Genomic DNA, 26,495 nt, shown 5'->3' on the forward strand with positions numbered 1-26,495 from the left:
GGGGACACTTTGGGTCTACTAAGGACCACTCTAAACTTTCTTTACTTTTTCTTTGCATATGGCCATTAGGATTAAGAGGTGAAAAGAGGTAAAGAGACAGGAACCTAGCTCCGCGAGGGGGTAGAAGGTGGCACCGCATAGTGCTATCTTGACTAGTACTGGGAATATATGAAGAAGTGGAAAATGAGATAAAGGTGTCTGGTAAAGGAAGACAAGGAGAATACATTAATGACTGCTATTTTTTCTATTCTTCTCTCTGGGTTTACAAGGAAAAAACAGGGTTAGTACAAACAAAGAGATAATCTAAGTAGAAAGACAAGTTTATATCAAAACTAGGAGACGAATACATATCAGAGTAAGACGGAAAGGGACAGCTGGCAAGGGAGGAAAGGGAGGACAAACTGGGCTACGAATAGAGTGTTGCCTATGGGTGTGTAAGCATCGTATGTGTCAGAACATATTTGTTATAATGAGTGTGTAAAGGTGGTCAGAAATGCATAATTATGGTGTGGTTATGGTAAGTGTGACCATAAGACATCTTACAAAGAAGAGTGTAATGTGTTAAAGTGAGTGTTTATTTTTTGATTTGTTGGGTAAAACTGCTGAAGTTATTGATGGTGTACGAAAGGTGGTTTGCTCTTGTATGTGCCCCCTGAAGTGTATAGAATAGAGGCTGTGCACAGCCATTCTCATATTGCACAGGGGGCGGAAAAACACGCAGGTCCCCACGCACAGCAAGACACAAATATGTAGACACATATGGTGATACATCTATATTAGGATATATATATAGACATACATCAGTATCGAGCAACCACGAAGTATGGGGGCAGAAACACCCTTATCACATATTTGTAAGAGTCTACCTGGGTACGCTGAACATATTATGAAATATCATGATCAGTGGATCACAGAGCTGAAGGGAGAAGGATTACCTCAGATATGGCCCGAAGGGGGATCGTTTGACAAGAGTGTCCTAGATATGGTAGCTACATGCATTCTTTTGAAATACAAGGGGAAGCAGCTACATAATAGGAGAGAAACATTAGACCTATGGAGGTTGTTTGAAGAAATACTCCTGCCTAAGAAAAGAGAATTAGGTACTGGTCTGCCATCTACCACTGACAATCCATTACTGATACCAAAAGATGACAAGGTGTTGCCAGAAGGAGAGCCACCGGTAGAGATAACTAGGTTGTACCCAATACTAAATAAGGCAGTGCCCGCAGAAGGATACAGTGACCCAACATATGTACCCCCAAAAACAACCATTACCACTCAAGGGCCAACAGCACCCCCACCATATGAGAGTCATAGAGAGCGAGACCAGGTAAGTACACCAATAGTGAACATTGAGAAATTAACAGGAGACCTAGAGTCCAGGCTCTCTATAGCAAAAGATGAGCTCTCGAGAATAAAAAGTATATGTGAACAGACTGCGATCACTGCTGCTAGGTCAGAGCCAACATCAAGAGCGCAGAGTGAGAATAAAACCATTGAAGAAGGGTGGAAAAAAGGGGAGATATTGTTTAGGATACAAGAAGAACCGGCCCGAATAATTGAACTTGAGGGAAGGGAGGGGTGCACTGATGATGAGATAAGGACTACAGGAGGTATAGAGGAGCAACTGTGTGATATAGGAGAAGATTTAGAGGAAAGTGAAAGGCTAAGCATGGCAATGGGAGGGGGAAGCGAGGGGTTGGATGGCGCATGTTCAGGGAGAACCATGGAAGAAGAGTGGACAACTAAGGAATAGGTTGGGGAAAATGGCACCACTAGGAAAAAACGGAACGAAGGTGAGTGCAGATACAACGACAAAAGGGAGGTTACAACTCCCACTAATACACAGGGGAGGTGAGAGGCCAAATTACATACTTTGGGCTCAGATGGATAAGGCCAATTTGTTAAAGTCATTTCCCCCGCTATCAGGAGGGGCAAGCAAGTGGATATATGCATTCGAGAAAAACACAGCCGGGGTACCTCTAGCAATAGGTGATGTGAAAAGTCTGCTAGTATCAGCAGTCGGGGATCAAGCTGACAGAGTATGGGTAAAGGCTGGCTTTCTGGGAGTAACTTTAGACTGCGATCGCCATGATGGCGCCTCTTTTAACACAGTACGTGCTAGGGTATGGGACGCCTTAAGAGAGACGTTTCCAGACACCCCAGATTTGCAGTCAGTAATGCAATGTACAATGAATGACGGGGAAGATGCTATAGATTACATTTTTCGGGTCCAAGAGATGTGGAGAGCAGAAACGGGCATGCCCTGGTATCAATCAACATCATTATTCTACTTCATAATAAAGAGGGGGCTCCCAAAAGAGGTGCAGAAAGCACTTGACAAAATAGCAGGTATTGAAGCAAAAGGATGGCCCGAAATACAGAGCATAATAGTTCACCACTGTAAACGAATAAAAGAGAGGGAAAAGGAGATAGCGCAGAAAAGATTGGCAAAAGAGGCAAAATTAGTACAAACAAAGCTGGTGAAGGTCGCTGCAGCAGTAGCTGCGCTCCCACACAGCAGGGAGGGAGACGAGGAGGAGAAGGGGCTGGTAGCAATACAGGGGAGGATGGCAATGAATTGGGCAGGAGCAGGGCAACGGCAGTGGAACGAGCAGGAGCAGAGTGGAGGTCCGCAGTGGCAAGAGAGGGCCCCTCGAGGGGGACGAGGTGGGTACAGGGATCGAAGAGGGGGTGGACAAGGGTACGGGGGAACGGGAGGAAATGGATGGCAAGGTCCCAGAGGCGCGCAGGGAAGTTGTTGGAACTGCGGGAGGTGGGGGCACTTCTCCAGAGAATGTAGGAGTAGAACAAACAACGGATTTCCAGAGACAGCACACTGTGGCCACCCCCACCCGGGAAGTCCATATGGTCTCCCAATGGGGCAACAACAAAAGGAACCAGAGCAGGGGTACCCAGAGCAAAGGCAGGGACATCACTACAGAACACAGAATTACCCACAGAACAACAACACTATGCACTACACCCCAGGCAACCCTTTTGCAACGACAGCAAATGGAGCCCCAGCACCAGCCCCCTATAGTGGTGTATCAGTAGTTTCAGGGAGCGTGTTTAACCGGGGGGGGCAATGAGACACCCAGCATAGGACAGCCCACAGAGAACACTTGCGTGTCCTGTCCTATCTACAACCTACGATGCAGCAGAGGAACCATTGGTAGGGTTGCAGATAGGAGACAAGCAGTTCATATTCATGGTGGATTCGGGAGCGGAGAAATCATGTATTCAGGAGGGCCGGTTTCCGTTATCTAACAGGAAGTTAGAGACGCAGGGGTTCTCTGGGGCTGTAATTGAAGTTCCTTACACAGAAGCTTTGGATGTGACAGTGGGGGGTAAAACGGTAAAGACACTCTTACTATATTATGAACAATGGCTAATAAACCTGCTCGGAAGGGACCTTCTTAGAAAGCTTAACATGACAATATCATTCACAGAAAGAGGGATAGTGTGTTCGACACCAGGAATATGCCCATTACGCGTAATGCTGGTAGTACAGGCTCGGACAACTGCACCGGAAATATGTGGCCTGCCAGTGGACGAAAGAATGTTCATTGAAGGTTTAAAAACACTGGCCCAAGTAGTTCCTGAGCTAAAAAAGTTAGAGTGGAGAATACCCGCAGAGTTTGTCTTCCGCCAAATAGTGCGCCCAGACATAGCACCAGGGTCAGTGGTATCCTTAGACTTGCATGCTGTACAGGTATCAGCAAAAGGGATTACAGTGATTTGGATGGACATAGATGGGTGTGAATGGCGCACTGTACTGTGCATCAGCGCCAATATCGCCCTACGGGACTTATCTGATGAGGATCTCTTTTCTGATTCAGAAAATGATGGCAAAATAATAATGGAAATAGCAATGCCCTCTGACATTTTGATTCAGACTAGACAAATTCCCGTCCAGTTGATGGCAGTGGTGGGAATGCCACCGTCGTTTTTTGACGATGATATGCGACTGGTGCCAAACAATTTGTGGACAACAGGCCCCCATGATGTAGGGTTGTTGCATGGAGTAACACCAGTGGTAATAAAGCTCAAACAAGGGGCAATTCTGCCCCGAATGAAGCAATATCCATTGTCCCGTGAAGCTGAGTAAGAGATAAAAGAGACAATAAATGCATTATTAGCACAGGGGATAATAGTGCCTTCAAACTCCCGATGTGACACGTGTATCTACCCAATCAAAAAAGCAAAGGGAGGGGCGTGGAGGATGATCCAGGATTTACGCCCCCAAAATGACGTCATACAGAAAGAGTTCCCTTTGGTCCCGAACCCTGCTTCAATATTATGCAGCATCCCAAAAACGGCATCACATTTCACAGTGGTCGATTTGAAAAACGCATTCTTCTCCATCCCCTTGGCAGAAGAAAGCAGATACCTGACAGCATTCACATTAGGGGGAAAGAGATACGAACATTGCAGATTACCTCAGGGATACTGTGAAAGCCCAAGCATATTCAACCGCATACTACACGAAGACCTGGGTAATTTATCAGTTGAAAGCACAATCATTCAGTACGTAGACGATTTGCTCGTCTGCGCACAGAGTGAAGAGACGTGCAGAAAAGACTCAGTAACACTTCTGACGCTGCTGGCGAATAAAGGGTACAAGGTGGACAAGGGAAAGCTACAATACTGTCAGACAGAGGTGTTGTACCTGGGACAGCTGATATCAAGAGACGGGAAAAGGATAATCCCTGACAGAGTGGAAGCAATAAGGTCAGTGAGAGAACCCACAACAGTGAAGGAGATGCAGAAATTCTTGGGAATGTGTAACTATTGCAGAGCCTGGATATTAGATTATGCAGCCTACACCAGGCCATTACTGCAAGCACTCAAAGAGGCCTAACAAGAGAACAGGAAAATAGAGTGGTCAGAAGAGATGAGTGACTCGTTTAAGTCACTAAAAGAACTGATTTCGAGTGCTCCAGTACTCGCCAATCCTGATTATGAGCGCAAATTTTACCTATTTTCACATTGTAAGGGAACCCTTATGACAGCAGTACTGACACAAAAGACTTCCCTAGGACACAAACCATTGGCTTACTATAGTGGCACATTGGATGCGGTGATGCAAGGCCACTTCGCGTGTGAGTAATCTCTCGCCGCCGCCGCTTTCACCATTGAGAAAAGTGCCACAATAGTAATGGGGTGCCCTGTCACGTTGTTCGTGGAACACTCATTATTTGCGCTACTTGAAAGATCAAAAAGTACACTGACCACACAGCGAGCAACTGCCTATGAAATAATACTGTCCAGCGCCAATATCCACGTGGTACAGTGCAGGACAGTAAACCCGGCAACGTTTACCACAGAACCGTGCACACTAGAGGACATGCAAGAACACAATTGTGCAACTTACACAGGGGGAACAGGGGAGGACACGATGGTGTGCGAGAATGCCCTGAGCGAGGGAGAGGTGTACTTTGTGGATGGGTCAGCATCGATTGACATGGACACAGGAGAGAATCATGTGGGATTGGCAGTGGTGAGGTTAGAAGAAGGTGAGTATGAGATACTAGTACAGTATCGCCTTCCATCACATTTCTCAGCACAAGCAGCAGAACGTATTGCCCTAATAGAAGCATTACATGCAGCTAAAGGTTGTGCAGTAACAATATATACAGATTCAGCTTACATGACGACAACAGTACATGGAGGTCTAGCAAGATGGGGGCGGAGAGGGTTTCGAAGAGCAGATGGGACCCCAGTGCAACATGCAGAACTACTGAAGGAATTGATTGAAGCCCTAAAAGATCCAACAGTGGTAGCAATAGTGAAGTGCCAAGCACATACGTCCAACTCAGACGTTGTGTCTTTGGGGAACGCGGCAGCGGACGCTGCTGCCAAGGAAGCCTCGTACTTTGAAAAACATGAAACAGGTGAGTACATATTACAACACAAGACAAGCGAAGAGCTCCCAGAAGGATACAATGCCATGCCCATATCACAAATACTAGAGCTGCAGGAAGGGGCAAGTGGTGATGAAAAGATGGTGTGGGAAAAAAGAGGGTGCAGCCAATCGGCAACAGACTTACTATGGCGACAAAATAACTCAGGGAAAGTAGTAATGCCGGTCAAACTATTAGAGATAGCATTTCAGCAATTACACCTTCCAGCACACAACACCAAACAACACATTGTGGCAGAGATACAAGAAGACTGGTTCGTGCCCTGTCTCCAGGAGCACATATCCAGACTGACAATGGAGTGCACAACATGCCAGATATATAACTCTGGAATGACGCTACGAACCCTCAGGGGAACAATTCCAAAAGCGATAGGGCCCTTCAGAGAACTGCACATTGACTACGCGGATATGGGGGAAAGGTGTAATGGGGCACACTACATGAAAGTGTTTGTATGCCCATTTTCGAGGTGGGTGGAAGCAGGCCCATGTGCACGACCTGATGCTAAAAGCGCTGCAAAGTTCCTAGTAAGAGAAGTGTTCCCGCGTTGGGGAATTTGCGATGTAATTCGATCAGACAACTGGACTCAGTTTGTGAACGAGCTCTTCAAAGAAGTGACCACATTATTGGGAATAAGACATAAATTGTGCTCGATTTATCATCCTCAAAGTAATGGCCTTGTAGAAAAGATGAACGGACTGTTAAAAGGGAGACTGTCCAAATTGTGTTTTTCATTAAAGAAAAACTTGATCTACTGTTTGCCCCTTGCGCTGTTTGAGCTGAGGAATCAGCCGAGCAAGGACCACCATTTGTCCCCGCACGAAATCGTGACAGGGAGACGGATGCACACTGCACATTCCCCACTACGCCAACAACCAGACGCACACAGAAGCGCCACGATATTGGGAGATGAGTTCACAGAATACCTGAAAAAGCTAACTAGGGCAGCGCGCGCAATCTCAAAGCAGCTCTCTCCACCATTCACAAGGGAAGAAGGAAACACAACAGGGTCCCATGTAGAACATGGAGTACAGGAACAATTAATGCCAGGAGAGTTCATTTATGTCCGGAGCTTTGTGCGCCGGTGGAATGCCCCACGGTTCCACGGACCGTACGAAGTGGTATTTTGTACCCCTACAGCTGTAAAAGTCAAGGGGCTCAAATACTGGATACATTTGACAGATGTGCGAAAGGCATATATTAGTGCGCAGGAAGAGGTGGATGAGGAGGCACAGACAACAGCAAACAAAACCAATGAGAATGATGAGTGAACGTGAACATGTGAATGGAGGAGTGTAAATGACAGATCAAAACGTTAACGAGAAACATTATATTACAGGTTATCGATGAAGATAAATGATTTAAAAAAAAAAAAAAAAACGATTTAAGTGTAAATAAAAATGTGAAGAATATGTATAATGTCTGCTCCCTTCTCTGTACATCCCAACCTCCCTCCCCTACCCAAACCCATTCCCCTTCCATGACCTCCTGGCACAAACCGTGCCAACAAAATGTTTACATGCATGCACTTAATGCACTTTTATATCTCAAACAGGAACTACCATGGCAACTAACGGGCAGCCTGCAACGGATAGATTTATTAGATATAGAGAATTTTTAGCTGAGAGATGTATATATTCGTATGAGTGTGGATTGTCTGTATGTATTACATTATGGTTACGTATTGGTTTATAGCGTTCATCTCTATAGAGATGAACGAGGGGGGAGGGAATAACGGAATTAATGTGACAAATGAAACAGCAATTGTAAATACTAAAGAAGGTGATTTTTTGGTATGGGACGGATCTAAACTGGTATGGGGTATTACACGACACCACCCAATGTTGCTATCTCGCCAAATGAAAGCTTGCAGGAAAAAATGCGAAACAGCACAACTTCCCCGCCAAAAGTATCTAATTACAATGCCCATAGTTTAAATGATCGTAACCCCTCTGTTATATCATGGTTATACAACACCCCCACCAGCGTGCCCACTGCCGCAACAGAAAACACACTGCTAGATAGTAGGAAGAAAGAGAATGAAAATATGACAGTGAGATATGAAGCGTTATATGATGATTGGACAAAGGGGGCAAGAGGGAGAAACGGGGGCCCACACTGTTCCACACCCAAGAAGCTGGGAAATATCTTAGAAATAACAGACGGAAAAGGAGGGTGGGGAGGAGGAAATATGATGAATATTATGGGTGGGGATTGGACAAAATGGAAGACCCATGACACCCTCAACAGACAAATAAATGGTATGCGGACGTGAGTGCAACGGCTAAGCAAACAACAAATGAGAGCTGTTATGTCTGCTCCCTCATTCCCAATGCTTCAGGTACACCCAAAGTATTGCTACCCAAAGAGTTGCCTATTGTCGATGCCCAATGTCTTCTTCATCTCACGTTGTGCAGAATTAAGAACACCTTCCAGGCACATGAGGTGACTTTTAAAATGCTGCAGAATGAGAAGACATGTTATCCGAAGGCGGTAGGAGTGGTTTGTTTGGAGGAGCCATTTTATATAATACAAGGGACACTTTTTTCAGAAAATAAGTGGAAAGACGAAGAGATAATGTGCAAGGCTGAAGCACTGCGAGGTGTGGCACCAGAGAAACTGCAATGGATAGACGAGACATGCACACCATTATGGAAGGAACACATCTCAAAATTGACTTGGGTAACGCCCATTGAAAAACCCTTCAAGCTACAGAAAGAAATAAACTATGAACTGTGTTTCAAGGGAGACGGGAAAACCATCATGGGGGTAAACAAAAATTGCAACAAGACCCTCACCATCCCAGCTATGAGAAAGGGGACAGCGGCCCTCATGGACACTTATTGGGTATGTGGCAATCAGGCATACCTACACCTCCCACAATCCTGGGGTGGCAGCTGCTCATTGGCCACCCTACACTCTGCACTAATGGCGATCCCAGAAAGCCACATTGATGGGAGCAAGAAAACGCGAGAAAAACCTCAGCAGAATGAGGCTCAGCCAACTGCAGAGTCACAAGTATATGTCCTGTCGTCCGGGAACAAGAAGGAGGTGCTGTCCCGAAACAAACGATCATCGAACTACATATCAAAAGCATCATCAGAACTGCTGGCACAGATCCCGGATAGATATCAATTATTCAGCTCTGCAGAAACTTTCTTTGCCTCACTCATCCCAAGCATCCAGGCGCGAGCAAATGCAAAGTGGCTCCAAATCACACGCTGGGAGCTGATCCAGCTGGCAAATGACACTGAAGAAGGTTTTAACGTAATAAAAGTGGAACTGCGAGCACTGCGGCTAATGACCATGCAAAATAGGTATGTCTTGGACCTGTTGACAGCAATGGATGGAGGTGTTTGCTAAAAAATTGGAAGTGCCTGCTGCACTTTCGTACCTTCCGAAGACGCAGATAACGGTTCCTTGTCCCATGTGATCGAAGCAGTACATAATTTAAGAGAAAGAATGAAAATGGAAGGTGGAGCAGAAGAAAGTACATGGTTCGACAACATCTTCTCCTGGGTCCCATCGTGGCTGGGAATGTCTGTTAAATTTTTGATGCCGGCTGTAGTGTTCCTCCTTTTTATTTTTTGCCTGTGCCAGGTGGGTCTTCGATGTTGTGCTAACGCAGTACCGAATGGTGCAATGATGATGGTGACAATGGGCAACGCCCGCGGCACAATACAAACCATGCAGGAAGTACAGGTACAAACAGGAACAGATTACACTTCAAGGTTCCAGATGGTGCCCATATACCACGACAAGGATATAGTAGATATGTTATGGCACACTACAATTAAAGAGCCCCGTATACTTGAATGGTATGAGGAGGTGTGGGTGGACTTAGAAGGGGACAGTGGTTGTATATATCTGACCTGCACCCCGGACAAATATGCTAGGGGAGGAGAAAGCCTGCGGGGAGTGTGCAGAGCATGGATGCCCATAAATGGCACCCCTGCATGGGATGACGCTATAGCTGAAGAGGAAGAATGCAAGAGGTTGGAGTATTTAAAGTATTCGTTACTTAAGTAATGAAAGGGGGGAAATGTATGGGAGGATTGGTCCAAGAGACCCCCCTCCCCTGCATCCTCTCCCGTTGTGAAGTCCATGGCTCGTCAGGGGTTCCCCCTGCCACCAGGGCCCAGGTGGTGGATGGGCCACTGGCTGAAGACATTGACCAAACATGCTGAATTTAGCTAGCCCCTGGAAACCATTTTGTGAAATAAAGATGGTTTGAGCCCTGTGCACCGCAGCGCGGCCCCCACCCTTGGAGAGTTTCAATTATCCATGTGGCCGCAGCTCTCTGGGGGATCTGCTGAGAGCCCGTTCCCATGAACAGACGGACATGAGCTAGTGTTAGATACCAACACTGCAACATTTCACCTTCCGCAGTGTATCGCTGTTTCCAGTATGACCCGGCCAGCAGGGCCGGGGTGGAAAAGAACTGTAAAATGGTCCCCTGACAAAAGCAGAGTCCCCCAAATACTAATGAGCAAACCACCTGTGATGAAACCTTTCTCTCCACGACCTCTCTGACTAAAAACCTGTAACCTCCATGAAGATGGCAGAATGTGTGTTTATATAACATTCGGGATGAAGCACCCACATCCCTGTAGCTATGCGCAAACAGTAAAAGTGTCCCGGGGGTTTTTCATGTTTTGTGTTGTACCAAGAAGACTGCACCCCAAGGTCCCATGCCATAACTGTACTAATGCTGCTAGAGTGCAAGGGAAGACAAATGCAACCCTATTGGGAGCTCACGTAAGGGGTGCATGAAAATGCACCATATCTATGTCCAAGCTCACCATGTGTCACTGCCGTCAGTCTTATTGGCGGGTTGTTCCTGCGTGCTCCACCAACCTTACTACTACCTCATTTACCGCACATGCAAAGACATGTAACAAAATGTTGTGGTTGTTAAATACTTAGCGTATAAGTAACGTGTTCGAAATGGCCATATGAATGGCACTAACAATGTCAAAAACGCGAGCTTTGAAAAGACTCAATGAGTATTGTATATTATGTGAATGTTTATGTCTCTTCCACCTAAATCTGCAACACACGAGGAAAATACCTTTGTGAGCACATGCAAGGCCATTCCCCCTTCCTCCCAGTGAAGCCTGCCAGACGGAAAAGCAGAGGCCTGTGCTACTCTGCTCCACCTCCCCCAATTCGGCTGGAGCCCGCTTCAAACATTCACATTCCCCCGCAGCACCCAAGGCACGGCCTGCCACCTGAATTATTTACAACCCAGCAGTAAACCCCAGCCTTAAAACACAGATCCAAAGGCGCCCTTTCTTAGGCTCCACGACCCACCGGCTCACCTTAGGTTAATGGCCCCTGTAAAATTAGTACACCCAATATTATGGCAACACTACAGGAACACATCCATAATGACTTCTAACGAGACATGATAACGCGGACAGCCTGTCCCATGCCCTGAGACCCAACCTCGTGACCTATGATACCCGGTCAACAGGACGATGGTAACCATGTATTGATGTATCGCCAAAAGACCCCACTCTAGGTGCAAACCCCGGCCTTAAAACACAGATCCAAAGGCGCCCTTTCTTAGGCTCCACGACCCACCGGCTCACCTTAGGTTAATGGCCCCTGTAAAATTAGGGCACCCAATATTATGGCAACACTCCAGGAACACATCCATAATGACTTCTAACGAGACATGATAACGCGGACAGCCTGTCCCATGCCCTGAGACCCAACCTCGCGACCTATGATACCCGGTCAACAGGACGATGGTAACCATGTATTGATGTATCGCCAAAAGACCCCACTCTAGGTGCAATCCTCCTGTGTTGCATTAACCTGTAGACTAACCTATTGGAAGATTTACCGGGGAAGATAATATTGCAATGTTGAATGACTGCAGTGTGCGTGGCCTTAGGGCAGAAAGTCAGGAAAGACGTTCATCACTGACACAGGTCGCGGCTGGCACAACAACACCGCCCGGATGAGCCCAGCTGACCTGCCCGGCCCAGCCCAACCCACGAGGGTAACCAGTGACATCCACCAACCACGGCAAACCATGTCGTAGCAGCACCTATAGTTAGTCGTCGCCACCCAATCCCCACAAACTTGTGCCCCTATAGCATGTAGGTTCTTATGACGCTTTTTGTAAATACATACGCCTGTCTTTGCAATTGTCAGACAGAGCACTCTCGGAGTTTGCAGAGTTCTTTGCATGCCCTATTCTGATTGATAAACTCCCATTTAAGCTCACCCGCACTTTGTCCTGGCCTTATTCCCATCCTGGGAGAGTCCATTATTGTCTCTCATTGTGCGGAGGATCGTGCTATCTGGGGACGCTCGCCTTCAGAACACACGCCAGTGTGTTAAGACTCCAGTAATAATGATGCTGTCTTGTGTGTCTTTTGTTGAGATGTGAGTGTGGGTGCGAGTGCGCATATGGTGTGTGCGCATGTTTATAGTGCGTGTGTGGAGTAACCACTGTGGTAGCCTACTCGTTGCTGGGGGTCCCACTTTAAGGTGGTGTGTGCCTTTATGGATGTTTTGGTGGGTATGACCACTGTGGTAGCCTGGCTGGTGCTGGGGTCCCGCATTAGGAGGTGGTGTTCAGTATTTGGCAGGGACTAGGGGTCCCAGGGTGTGTAGAGGTTTACTGTGTTGCCAGAGATTAACTGTCCCGTGGTGTGTAGAGATGTTCTGTGTGGCTGGGACTAGGGGTCCTGTGGAGTTTAGAGCTGTGCTGTGTTTGGCAGGGACTAGGGGTCCTGTGGTGCATGGAGGTATTCTGTTGGAAGGAACTTGGGTTCCTGTGGTCCATGGAGGTCCATTGTAATTGGCAGGGACTTGGGGTCCCGTGTTGCATAGAGGAGGATTGTGCAGGGCAGGGACTTGGGGTCCTGTGGTGTTAGGTGTGGTGTCTAGGTTGCACTGTGTAAGGCCAGATTTTTGGATCTTTTCGGTGTGCTTAGATGCGTTGTTCCTCAGGGACTAGAGTCCTAGAGTACTTGTCAGGTTTGGTTGAGGTCAGCGTTATTGTGTCTCTTTATTTAGAGCGTTTTGGGAACTGAGGTTGTTAGTTGTGCTTGTTGTTACTCTTTTGAGTTGGGTTAGTGCCTGGGGGTGGCAGCCCTGGTGCCCTGGGGTGCAGACCTGGGTGGAGGGATCTAGGTGCACTGAAGGTTCTGACTGTTAGGTAGTGTATACGTTTTGGGAACGCTGGGGTGTAGCAGGCCCTAGCTTTCAAGGGGCAGCTTGAAACAGGTGGAGTGCTTGTTTTTATTGTTTTTGTTCCACAAGTTGGATTTCCAGTTTCAGTTGACGGGAGGTGCAGCCCTTTTTACATGTCGGTGGGTTCCTCTTTTGTGAGAGTTTATTAGTGAACGGAGTGGAATTAAGGTGTTGTTGTTTGGATCTGTGTTCCTATTGGGATGGTGTCGTTGAGCACGGTTTTGTTTCCATCTACTTAGTGCTTTTGGGGTTTTATTAGTGTGGAGCTAGGTTTCAGTGAGCTTTCGTGCCTTAATGGTAGTGTAGAGTGATTATGCTCATTTGTTGGCCTTGGTGTGAATGGGTTCATTTGGACCGTTTCCTGGGGTTGGGTCTTGTGTCCATTTGTGCTTGGGTGTTGCTGTGGCAGGTACGTAGTGGCCACGCATATTTGTATCGGTTATAGTGTAGGATGGTACTGTGTGTGTTGAAATGTATTAAGAGTGTACCAATGGTTGGAGCTTTCCTATTATTGGAAATGAAGGGAGGGAGAAGTGTTATAATGTATGTCTCCCCTCCATTCCATTTACCTCCTTTGGTGTGGTGATGTTAGTGTGGAATGCAGTGATGTCACTGTGCTTGGAGTGTTGTGATCTGAATATGTGTTCCATGGGGAGCAGTTGGAGAAGGAGAGCTGGCTGGCAAGAACGTACCGGTGTTTCAGCTGTACTATCTACTAATAAACCCATATAACTTACTTGCTGGCTCAGGCGTGTTGGCGTACATTACCATTTTGTTACACAGTTGTTCATTTAATAATAGGGAGAGTCCATCAGTCCAGGCCAATGAATGCATAAAGGTCGGTAGGGTTGAGAAAGAGTCAGTCACAATGGAAGCATGAGGTAGGCTTTGACGTTCCTTAAAGGATTACCATTTAGTCAGGTAGGGTTCTCGATTCCAATGTCATGAGCTCTGTACCTGGGAAAACACATAACCTATATCTACAACAGTCTGGTGTAGTTGTTGAGATACTCTAGTGACGCCCTGTCTTGTGGGATAAGAGCCTGAGGGTGGGTCTCTTTCTTTTAAAATAATTTGTAATAAGTGTAATATAGCCAGCATGTCACAATATACGAGATATTAGTCTTAAAAATATAACAATACATTTCTATCTAAACTGGGTTGTGAGTTGTGCTTTAATTTCTCTTCTGCGATTCACTGCAATATTTGTGTCTTGTAATGATGAGCAGTGTTGTTGACCAATCAAATGAATATACATTTCTAAATGTAATATTGGAGTGCTTTCGTTTTCTCACTTTTATTTTAATTGTTAATTCTGAGTTAAATGTAGTCTGCCTTTTGTAGACGCATGTTTTTACATATCTGCAATGTGAAATTGACAGTTTGCTTGGGTAGTGAGTATGCCAACTGTTTTGTTTAGCTTTATGTTTAGGGCCATGTGGCAAGGCACCTCATTGCAAAGGCCCTTGGGGCCTCGAGGTCGGCATTAACTACATCACCCCGGGCCTTTTCCATCTGATGCATTCACCAGCCTCTCTTCTGCCGCCTGTTTGGCTGACAAGGGCCTCCAACAAAAGGCAGAGACTTATCCTGCGGCCTTGACCACATGTGCCCATTATCCGATCTCCTTGAAACCGCAGCTGACACTATAAGCATCATCGTTCACTCCCACTGTGTCCGCCTCATCGACTGCACGGCTCGTGGCTATGCTGAGCCATGCCTACCTCTCCAATGCTACTCCTTCAAAGTACCTCTCCTGGTTTCTGCCACCACCAAAGACTTCCTTCCTACTCCTATCTGGCCGCAATGTCTATGTTCTCTGCCCTGTGCATACCTCTGCCTAGTTTCTCACTGTATTAGTAATGCCCGGTGAGCTGTAACTTTAAAGGTTAATTCACCTGATTGCTGACTTGTTTGTGGACCTCTCCACCCCCTTTCAAGGGATTTTACAATCTCGTTGCTGAAATCGATGTAATTTTCACTTTGGCTCCGCTCCTGCTTACTGATGCAGGAGCCTTATGGTGGCCCCCAATCGCTAATCTGTGCTTTCCTATTGCCAAATCTGCATGTACTGAAACTACCCTTATGGTAATTGTTTGGCCTTTTCTTCCTCCTGCTGAATTGCAAATCTGTATATACTGCTGTGCCAATTGCTGTGCCTTCTTACCTCTACCTTACTGTTTTATTTCTGGGTTCGCACTCTACTGGCTGCGCTTCCTGTTTTGTGAAATAGGTAGTTTAATTCAAATGCTTACAGTGTCTTCACTTAGGTAAAAGTAAAGATTTACTAACATATTTATTGAACTTGTGCCAACATACCTCCGCTAAGAGGCACGTGTGTGTGTTTTGCTCTTTCTTGGGCTTTGTCAAGGCACAAATACATTCATTTAGCACATCAAGTGCAAATCAGAGGTACATACCATTTACATAATGCAGAGAAATTATTCATCACTAATGTTTTTCTTGTCTTCGACTATTTTTAATTCTTGAATGAACAAGTTTCTGTGGTCCTGAGGAGTTAATAGGGAGAAAGGGATCGGGTTAGTCTGGTAACTTCTGGTGTGTATGAAGGAATCACCAACCAGTTATCACTAGTGATTTTCAGTTTGTCAGGCTAAGGGAATCCTCACCTTAGATTTCCACTGTCCTGAGGTCCTGTTGTACTTGAAGACACTGCCTAGTTGTGCTGATCATCCTCTGGGTTGTACCACACTTGGTTTACCTTCCTGGGTTCTGTTCCTGTATATCATTACTTAAGAATGAGAAATTGTTATGTAAATTTATAGATATATACTCGTTAATGATTGTCTTTAGATATGTTGTGGTTTATTGATTAGTAAACCTAAGGTTTTTATCAATGCCATTAAATTCGTTTAAATGAATGTATGTCTTATTTCCCTGGGTGCACTGGGTTCTAATCCTGTGTGCCATACCGCATTGTGCGTGGTCCGTCTCACTGGTTACCCCATTTTGGTATATATCTGGGGCCTAGGATACACACATTTTATAATTATGTATGCTATAAGATACTTGAGACCTTTCAGATTCAATGCCCATGGTTCAGGTTGTTCTGATTCATCTACCCCTCATTACCCTTCATTTTTGTTTCACCTGTTGCACCTTGCTGCTAGACCGTCTGGTGGGTTCCTCGTGCAAAGTGCCGTCCCTATTCGACTCTCTATCCTCTCCTGAAATGATGTCTCTCTCCATCTCGCCTGTCTATTCTAACTGCTACTCTGTCATCTATCCTACTTCTCTCTCAAAACCTGGATGGAAACCATTTAAGAAAGCACGCCTGGGCTCCAACCCAGGATTGCCCATTGCTGGCACCTACATCAATGCCTCCTCCAGGCAAACTTACTCCAACATCCACTTTACTGTCCTCTCCTGACCTATGGACTCCCCATATGGTCTCTATCCGTTCTCCCTTTTTCCTCCTCACCCATTAATGATGGAACCAGATGGGACGTTCTCTTGGCATACTTCTCATCCACTAGGTGCATCATTAATGTTTACCTGAATGGCACTATTAGGGCCCAGGTCTCTCAGCCCAATCTCCTTGTTCTTAACAGGTGTCTCCCATCTCTCCTAAACTTCCTCCCTTCCCTGGCCACTCCACGATCTGACAACCCTCTGGTCACTTCGTCACCAGATGTACCTCGTCCCTGTACCTCGCCTCGGAAGACCTTTAAAGTTGGCAACCAGCTTCACTTAGCTACCCACAATTCTCCCTATGCTGTCAAACACTCCTCTGACATCTGTCACCTCCTAAAAGACTTTCACGCAGATGTCCTCACTCTCACCGAGATATGGTTCAATGCCTGCTCTGTCACTGCTTTTGACACTCCCCTCCCTGACGGTTTACAAGATCCACTCCAAGCCCAGGCCCAACCAGTCTGGAGGTAGAGTGGCTCTTGTCTTCCCTGATGGGGTCCTTGCTTCTGTCATACCTACTCAATCCTACTCTTCTGTTGAATGTCTTGTCTGCAAGCTTGGCATCTTTCCTGCCCTCTCGTTCGCACTGGCTGCCATCTTCAGGCACCCTGGCCCAATATCCCTCTTCCTTTCTGAGTGGGCTGCCCTTGCCTCTTCTCTTCAGGCCTCTACCTCTAAACCTCTCTTCAGAGATTTCAACATTAATCTCAACTCTCCTCATGTGGTCTCTTCCGCAATTTCTGTGACTTTCTCCCTCACCATTCTTCCCTTTGGTCCAACTCATTCAGCCAGGTACACCTTGGATGCGCTCATCTCAGCTGATATCTCCTTCTCTACCCCTCTCACTACTCCTCTCTCCTGGTATGACCATGTTCGCCGCTCTTCCCATCTGGAGCTCCTGGGCTCCCTGACTAAACCTCCACCCACACTGCCAGTCTCCTCTGTCATTCATCTGATCAAGCGAGTGTCAGTAGCTGCTTTTGCTTCCTCCTATATTCCCCCATTCCTGCTGGTGACTCTGACACTGACTCAGCTCTTGCTAGCCTTCACCTCTCCATCTCTAACACTGTTGACATCCTTCCATGAGGATCCGCATGAAGCCTTTCTCCAAGTGCAACAGCTAGAATGATTTCAAATTAACAAAAGTGGAACGAAAGTCGGCTTCCAGCACACGCTCTGACAAACAGGCCTGTTGCCTGCTCCAAAGGCAAACAGATTCTCCATCCACTCCAAGAAACTGGCCCAAATCCAAGCTCACATCTCTGGGGCCACAAACAGCACAGCTGAACTTTTCAAAATCTGCAAGGAACTTGCCAAACCGTCTGCAGTCTCCACCTCTTGTCTTCCTTCTCAGGCCCTCTGTTTGGCACTGGCCTCCCATTTCACTACCAAAACTCTTGGCATCCTGTCCTTTCTCTCCACTACCCCCTCCTCTGCCTGAACCCAGGCCTCCCATGGATCCCCTCCCCCACTACACTTCTCCTTCTAACCCATTGCACCGGATGAGGTCTCCAAGAGAGTTTGCTCTATGAAAGTCTCCTCCAAACAGTTGCTTCCCTGCTCCTCTAGAACTATCAAGGACAACATTTCCTTTCTTGCTCCCTCCTTGGCTCGGTTCTGTAACCACTCTTTTACCACTGGATCCTTCTCATTACCCCCAAGCACTTCCTTGTGCACCCTCTCCTAAAAATGTTATCTGCTGACATTTCCTGCCCAGCTAACTACCACCCTATCTCCATACCCCCTTCTTGGCAAACGCCTGGATAGGTTGGTCATCTCCCAACTAATCCCCCATACTGAATATGTTGGTTGTCTTCACAGCCACTAGTCTGATTTAGAGCAGCCAAAGGCATGGAAACTGCACTCCTGAACACCTGTGAGGACTTGCTCTCTAAACCTGATTCCACCTCTCCTGTTCTCATCATCCTTCACCTGTCCTCCGCCTTTGACAGGGTCAATCACTCCACCCTCATAAATCCACTCTGCGATACCTTTGACATTATGGACGGTGCACTTGATTGATTGATCTCTTTCCTTTCAAATCTGCTCTTTCGACAAAAAGGTTGAAAGTCAAAATGTCGAAAAAAAAAGTCGAAAAAAAAAGTCGCATTTTTTTTTAATACGTTTTTTATTCGAAATTGGGGGTTTCCCACCCAGCCCCCCCCCTTTTTTTTGTTTTACCCATTTGTTTTTATTCCCGGACCCCAAAATAAATATATAATTTTAAAAAAGGGAATTCAACTTTTTTTATTTCTACCTTTTTTTCGACATTTTTGTCTTTCAACCATTTTTTTCGACATTTTGACTGTAGACCCTTTTCACCATTTACATTTCCTCTCTTGCACACCTGATTTCCACCATCGCTCACCACTTACAGTGCTATGCTGAAAACACACAGCTCTCCTTTAAGCTTCCTTCCTCTTCCTCCTACTGTTCCTCTCTCATTCTCAACTGTCTGACTGCTATTCAGGCAAGCATGAAGTGTTTCTAATGATCTCTACCTTAATGCCAGTAAGACAGATATCCTTCTCATTGGGACCCTACCACTTCCTTCCCTGCTACTCTCTGGCCACCCTCCCTTGACCAACTCGCACATCTTGTCCAAGGCCAAAAATCTGGGCGCCATCTTTGACTCCTCTCTCTCCTTCCTACCTCAAATCTCTGACATTGCTAAGAAGGCCCACTATCAGCTTCACCTCGTCAGAGGTATTCTCCCTTTCCTCACCTTACCCCAGAAACTCAACATCCCCAGAGCTCTGGTGCTCTCCATGCTTGACTACTGCAACAACATCTTACTTAATCTTCCTCTCTCCTCCCTCTGCCCTCTTCAACTAATTCAGGATAGGGCTGCAAGACCTATCCTTGGACTCAAGCCCAGGGACCACATCTCTCCAGTCCTAAAATCTCGCCACTGGCTTCTGGTGGCTGCAAGGATCAAATTCAAGACCCTCTGCATCATTCACAAGGCTTTCTGGGGGCTGAGACCCCGATAAATCCAACTCTCTCTCCCTAAATACCTCGCTGCTAGAGTACTTCCGTCCTCTAGTTCAAACTCTATGCAGGTCAGACGCTTCTCCAAGTTGGGGGTAGATCTCTTTCGTCACCAGGCGCCGTCCTCTGGAACAGCCTCCCTGCCCATCTCCAACTTGAGCCAGATCTCCTTAAGTTCCAGAAGCTCCTCAAGACCTTGCTTTTCTCACTGACAAGAATTAATGACAATGTGGGGAGGTCGGGAAACCAGGAGACCAAACAAGAAAAGGTAATTGTCCATATCAAAGAAGAAACACATCAACAGTATATAGAAACCCCCAAGGATGTGACATTTAGAGTACATAGAACTTCATATAGGGATAACAGAAGTATTCCATGCTCAAACTACACCAAATATTTCATTTGGAGAGATATACAAACGTTGAATACTTCACTAACCTCCACCACAAAATGGCAAAGATAACCATAACCAATACAACAAAACTATCCCCTACCACTATGCTCCTGGAACACAAGAGGTTTCACTCATGTATACCACAACACCAATGATCTATATAAATTTCAATTTATTTGTCTACTGGAAACCTGGATATCGGAGTTGCCGAGATGCAATGGTTTTCTGACACTCATGAACCCAGCGATTCAGTGCATAAAAGGGCGACCTTCAACAGGTCAATTAACTCTGATTAAAAATGATACAAAGATACTTCCACTTGAAGCTAGTAATCTAAATCCATGTACCCAACTGACGATCTGTGAATATTCCAATGATTCCCAATACACACAGGACAATCATGATCCAGGGCATAGTAAGGAAATCCTGGGTATAATGAACTTATATTGGAACCAGTCCGCAATCAGTGATGAAATCTTCATTGATACCATTTTCACAACCATTGATAGTGAAATAGATACATTTCAAGATATTCAATTTATCATATGCAGCGATCTGAACATTCATCTCTTTGGACCCACGGGAGAGCTCATACTGCATGATAAATTACCAGTGAGGGTCCAATGTTGGAATAAAGAATTGAACATCAACTTGCCTAGTGCAAATGTTCCTGTATTCAAACCAACCTGGTGTTGGGGCAATTCGCCCGCAATGCTTGATTACAGCTGTACATCACATTCGATAAAAAAGAAAATCCTTGCCATGAATAACATGAAATCTAACAATAGTGACCATCATATTTTCAGTGTAAAATAGAGATGTACATGTCCACCCAAGGAAAGAAAATTCCTACCAGAGATGGAGATCAATAGTGGCATGAATAGACTGCGAATTAATGAAAAACAACTAGGAAATCTTGTACAGAACTTAATCGAGCACGACCCGCACAAGAATGGATAAAATAAACTACGAATGGTTGCTACGCCCTTTTCTACAAAAAACAACGACAACCCAAAAGGCAAAGAGAATACACACACATGCATTTAATCCCCAGATTGTGGAGAAAAAACGAGAATTGCAGAGATAACTGAAACAAATAAAAATATGGAAAAACCAAAATTACCGTCAATTAACGAAAATGGCAAAACAACATTACAAAAACTAGTAAAGAAAAACAAAGATGCTGATGTTGCAAAGCGACGCACAGTATATAATAAAAGCTCTGAAATCAAATAACATAAGAAAGCTATGGAATCTCCTGAATCCTCCGACTAACCGACAAGAACAAATGATCCATGATGTTCCGGAAGCAACATGGCTCACTCATTTCTCATCTTTATATAAGAAAAAGGATATCAGTGATGATGAAAATACTACAAACAAACTCCAAATAAAATGGCCAGCTACTTGGAAAGAAGTCGAAACCCTATCTGTGATAAAGAAACTGAATACATCAAGAGCTTCTGGCCCTGATGGGTTATGTAACACCATCATAAAGCGCAATCCAGAGGAATGTACTGTCGTATGCTTACAACTCTTTACGAATATCGAAGAGATAAAACATATCCCGATGTCATGGAAGTCGGCTATGCTGATTCCTATCTACAAACAGGGAGATAGAAAAGTCCTGAGTAATTACCGACCCATTGCCTTATTAGTCCCGTTTGGCAAGATATTCGCAACCCTGTTACTGAAAAGCCTGACAGCCTGGATCAAAAACACAAAAAGACATGACATTAGGCAAACAGGTTTTGTGAAAAACACTGGGACTAATATTAATCTGATCATCTTGAATATGATAAAACAAAAATCAATCATGAATCAGTACCCGGTATATGCAGCATTCATCGATCTGCATTTGGCCTTTGACCTGGCCAATCGATCCAAACTGTAGGACAAACTCAGATATTGGAAATGTCCGTCAGAAATATTGGAACCAATAAAACAACTATATTCCAATAATACCATCAAAATTAGACTGTCACAAGATGGAGTACTTTCAGCCCCCATTTCCACCATGAATGGGCTGAAACAGGGGTGTCCACTCGCTGCGACTCTGTTTCACTTGTATACGTCAGACATCCCAGAGGAACAACGTTTCGTAACAGCAAATCCACCTAAACTTAACGGAACTCTGATTCCCTACATCTCGTACGCTGATGATATTGTGATCTTGGACAACATCCCTTTAGGCCTACAAAGAAACCTTACCAAATTGGAAAATTACATGGATACGAATGATCTACAAATCAACACAAACAAAACAAAAATGATGACCTTGGCCAATATGCCGAACAACAAAGCAAAAGTCAAGGCATTTTTTATTGATGGATAAAAACTGGTCCACAAAAAATCGATCAAATACCTGGGAATATGGTTGAGTCATTCCAAAGTTGAAAAGAAATGGGCAGGGCACCTCAAATGGAAGGCTCACTCTCTGGCACGACAAGGACTATGCATCCACAATAAATTCGGGAAATCTTCTATGTAACCTATTATCAACTTTCATAGACAGAAGGTAGCAGCAATTCTAACGTATGAGAGTGAAACTATGATCAATTTAGATCAATAAATCTGGCCGGAGCTAGAAGGAATATTTTGGCATAAATTCTAACATTACCCATGACATACCCGATGCCCCAAATCCGGTATGAGATACTAACACAATCACTTAAATCCATCGTCACCTGGAAACATCTAGCTCTCTACAGAAAGATTTGTAATGACGACTCTATACTGGCAATTGAAATCCTACGTTATAGACAGAATTTGATAGCTGACACTGCATTAAAACATGGAAGCAACAGCAGAGAGGAAATTACAAGAGAATGACAGTAGCTTGGAAATGCTCATAAATCGCCCGAAACAAGCAAAAAAGCGAATTTTGCAAATGAGTGGATTAACACAATTGATCTCAAGATGAAATATCAATTGAACATCAATTGTGATCTTGACATTAAACCAATCAATTGCTTGCTGCAATATTTGATGATATTCCCAGATCGCTATATCAGAGATCAATTTCTCAAATTTCATCTAAATCAGCTACCATCTCGAGAAGTACTCATGAAAAGGAGGCAAATCCCAAGAACGTTACAACATTGTCGGTTCTGTGCACAACAGGACATTGTGGAAACACTGCATCATGTAATTATGGAATGTCCAGGCTTTACTGATAAACAAAATGTATTCAGAGAGATGATGACTACCTCAAAAATGCCTCTTGACCCGAAGGAAAGATGGGCCCAAATCCTTTTAGGAAACAACAAAAACCTTGTTATAACCATTGTTCAGTTTTGGAATAATGTCATAGAGCCAAAGAAAAAGACCTGGTTTAAAATGTCACATCGATAAACAAACAGACTGGAAATTTGGACACTGAGTGGTAGAACCTATTAGACAAAACTCTCTTTTTTACTGTGAACATAAATGAAAAGTTTTATTAAAAAAAACGAAATCCTTTAATAATAAAAAAATACCTTGCTGCTAGAGTACTTCGGTCCTCTAGTTCCAACTCTCTGCAGGTCAGATGTTTCTCCAAGGTGGGGATAGATCTCTTTCTTCGCCAGTAGCCGCCCTGTGGAGCAGCCCCCCTGCCCATCGCCAACTTGAGCCAGATCTTCTTAAGTTTCAGAAGCTCCTCAAGACCTTACTTTTATCCTCCTCCTTCCCTCTCCCCCGCCCCTGTTAGTCTCCACCTGATGCTGTGACTGCCTGTCTGTGTCCCTTATGAGCCTTACCTTTGCCAAGCCCTCCCTCGATCAGTCCCCCTGCACACTCTCTACCAGCACTTGCCTATGGGCTTCCTTCCCCTGACTTGCCCTGAGGCTGGACCACCCCATCCCCACACTATTGTCCCCTGTTTCTTTGTTCCCCTGGCACTTGTCACCTGTTACGAAGCAGCTCCCAGCCTTTTTAGGTTGACATGCTAAGTTTATTACAGCTTCTCAGGACACCTTCACAAGCAGTTACATAGTCCTTAAGTAAGTTAATAGGACAGGAACACTGGCAGCCCATCACCCAGGCTTCAGGCTGACTACCTGCCCAACATAGAACCTTACTTCAAGCATTCCGACAAACAGTCACAAACATTCCACATGACATCACAACATTCCTTCTGCATCCCCACTACCAAGGTAAGCCAGACACAACACATCTCCTCCCCTTACTTTGGCACATTGCACAGAGCAACAATACATAACGCATACACAACACACATCCCCTCTTCCGACAACAACACAGGCATTGCACAACACACCTCCATACACATCAAAGTTATTCACACTGACATCATCAGGGCAAACACACAACATGTGCTCTGACACTCAAACACTCGCCTCGTACCCGATGCACTGGCCAGGCACACCAGGACCAACAACTAATGTCACTGTCGCACTCCGTACCTTGATGGGGTGAAAAGAGTCATAGAAGGACACACAGTACAGCCAAACACAGCCACACGTGCACAACGAATAGAACAATAAGTTATTTGTGGTAAATAAACCACAAGGTCGGGGTAATACATGACCATGCAATGCCTAATACCACAGGCACGCCCAAACCAAACAAAACCGGGGGCGCTACCACCCGTACACACGTACCCCTAACCATGCGTGACTTATACTGCAGTCACAACTCTACACTTACTGGGGGGGCTACCACTCAGATACCAAACCATTCACCTCGGATGACTGACCACAGTCAAGGTCCAACACTTGGTGGCACTACCACCTCACACAGCCATACGTGGGCTAACCATGCATAACTCATTACAGTCATGCCCCGACATATATGGTGGCGCTACCACCATAAACCCACGTACACTGTTTAACCCTGCGCGACTCATCACAATCATGCCCATACTGTACTGGAGGCGCTACCCCCAAACACCACATAATGTGGCACTACCTCCCAAATGCCCTTGTGTATATCATTCCACACCCATACTCATAATATTACTGAAGGCGCTACCCCCAGAAATCACACTTGGAAGGCACAAACATGCTGACCTGGCATTCACACCATCAGCAAAACCATACGTATATATCACATATAAGCTTCACCCAAAACCAAACACATGGGAGGCGCTACCCCCGCATTCACCAAACAATCATATCCACACCTATACAAGAAACAAATGAAGGCGCTACCCCCAATCTCACTGAATTCCCAGAGCCAACGCAGATTTTCTATACTGTACACAATGCATCACATAAGAGATTATACAGTTCACATTGCATTGCTCTATACATTTGAAATGATGCATTTTTTTTAAAACACCATATATCATGAATTCCGATCCAATCCTAATAGTCCATGTCACAACCTAGCGACCTAAACGATGAAAATCCTCAAGAAGGTTAGTTCTAGACTCTAATACAATACAATACATGTCATGAGCACATTTCCATATCCAATCCTAAAAGTCCATGTCGCTATAAAGCGGCCTAAATGCTAAAAGTCCTCAAAAGTTTAATCCTAGTCTTCAAACATGACCCACACCACTCACAAATAATCATGAGAAATCCATGCAGCAAACACCCATACCATTACCTGAAGTAGCTAAACAGAAATGCATTTGCTTAAAACAAGATGTCAATGTCACCTCCTATGCATCTACAAATCCTCAAAGTGTAACCATCCACTCTTAAAACACCAAATATCAGTGGCGCAACACACAAGGATAATATCACAAAGGGATACTTAAGTCCCTTCTCCTTGAATCCTTAGAAGATAACCCGTCACCATCTCAGTGGTCTGTCCATCAGTTTTTAGACAACCAAACAGCACCTCGGCCCCCGCACCATTCCTCCTTCGGTGGGGAGAATGATAGATTTCCAAGTCTGCGTTGCATTTACAATACATAGACTTATTCCCTCTCCATGCCGCCCAGAATGCATAAGTAGTACTCCAACGAGGCATCGATACTTTCCCTTTGCTGGTTAGACCGCTACCTGAACGTCCTGCCACAGTACACCAAAGCGCACATCCGACTTCTGTGTGCCGTACTAATCCTCAATGAATGTTACGCTGCGTCCTGAACACGCAGCCTCACGCCTTTGGGTTCCTTACTCAGAAATCCCCATCATTTCTCACCCTTAATGCGATACAGCTGCATTGTTTAAGCCTCCCGATTCTTGCAACTCCTGAAAGTTCGGCTTGTTTAAACCTTGCACGCAACGATTCCTGCATCTCCTGAGCATTCGGCTCATTCGCCAACTCTGTTCACTTCTATACTGACATCACCATTCCCTTGCCAGACACAGGGTAGTGAAGATCTCTGCTCACCCAAGGGTCACTGTCTCTGGCATCTACTGACTCTGCTTTATGCGCCATGGTCGCTTTACGCTTTACCAGTACAAAGGACACATCCCTTCACCTTGGCTTCATTTACTTTCATTTTCTTCATCATTGGGAGCTTTCCCTTGGTTTGCCTTGTCCCTTGATTTACCTGCTGGGACATATGATTACACCGAATGGGACAGCTCTGCTCTTCCTTTATGGGCAACCCTCCTACTTTACATTGAAAGCAACTACTT

This window comes from Ambystoma mexicanum, chromosome 2q, assembly GCF_040938575.1.
Source record: "Ambystoma mexicanum isolate Mex_15411 chromosome 2q, UKY_AmexF1_1, whole genome shotgun sequence".
NCBI classification, from domain to species: Eukaryota; Metazoa; Chordata; class Amphibia; order Caudata; family Ambystomatidae; genus Ambystoma; species Ambystoma mexicanum.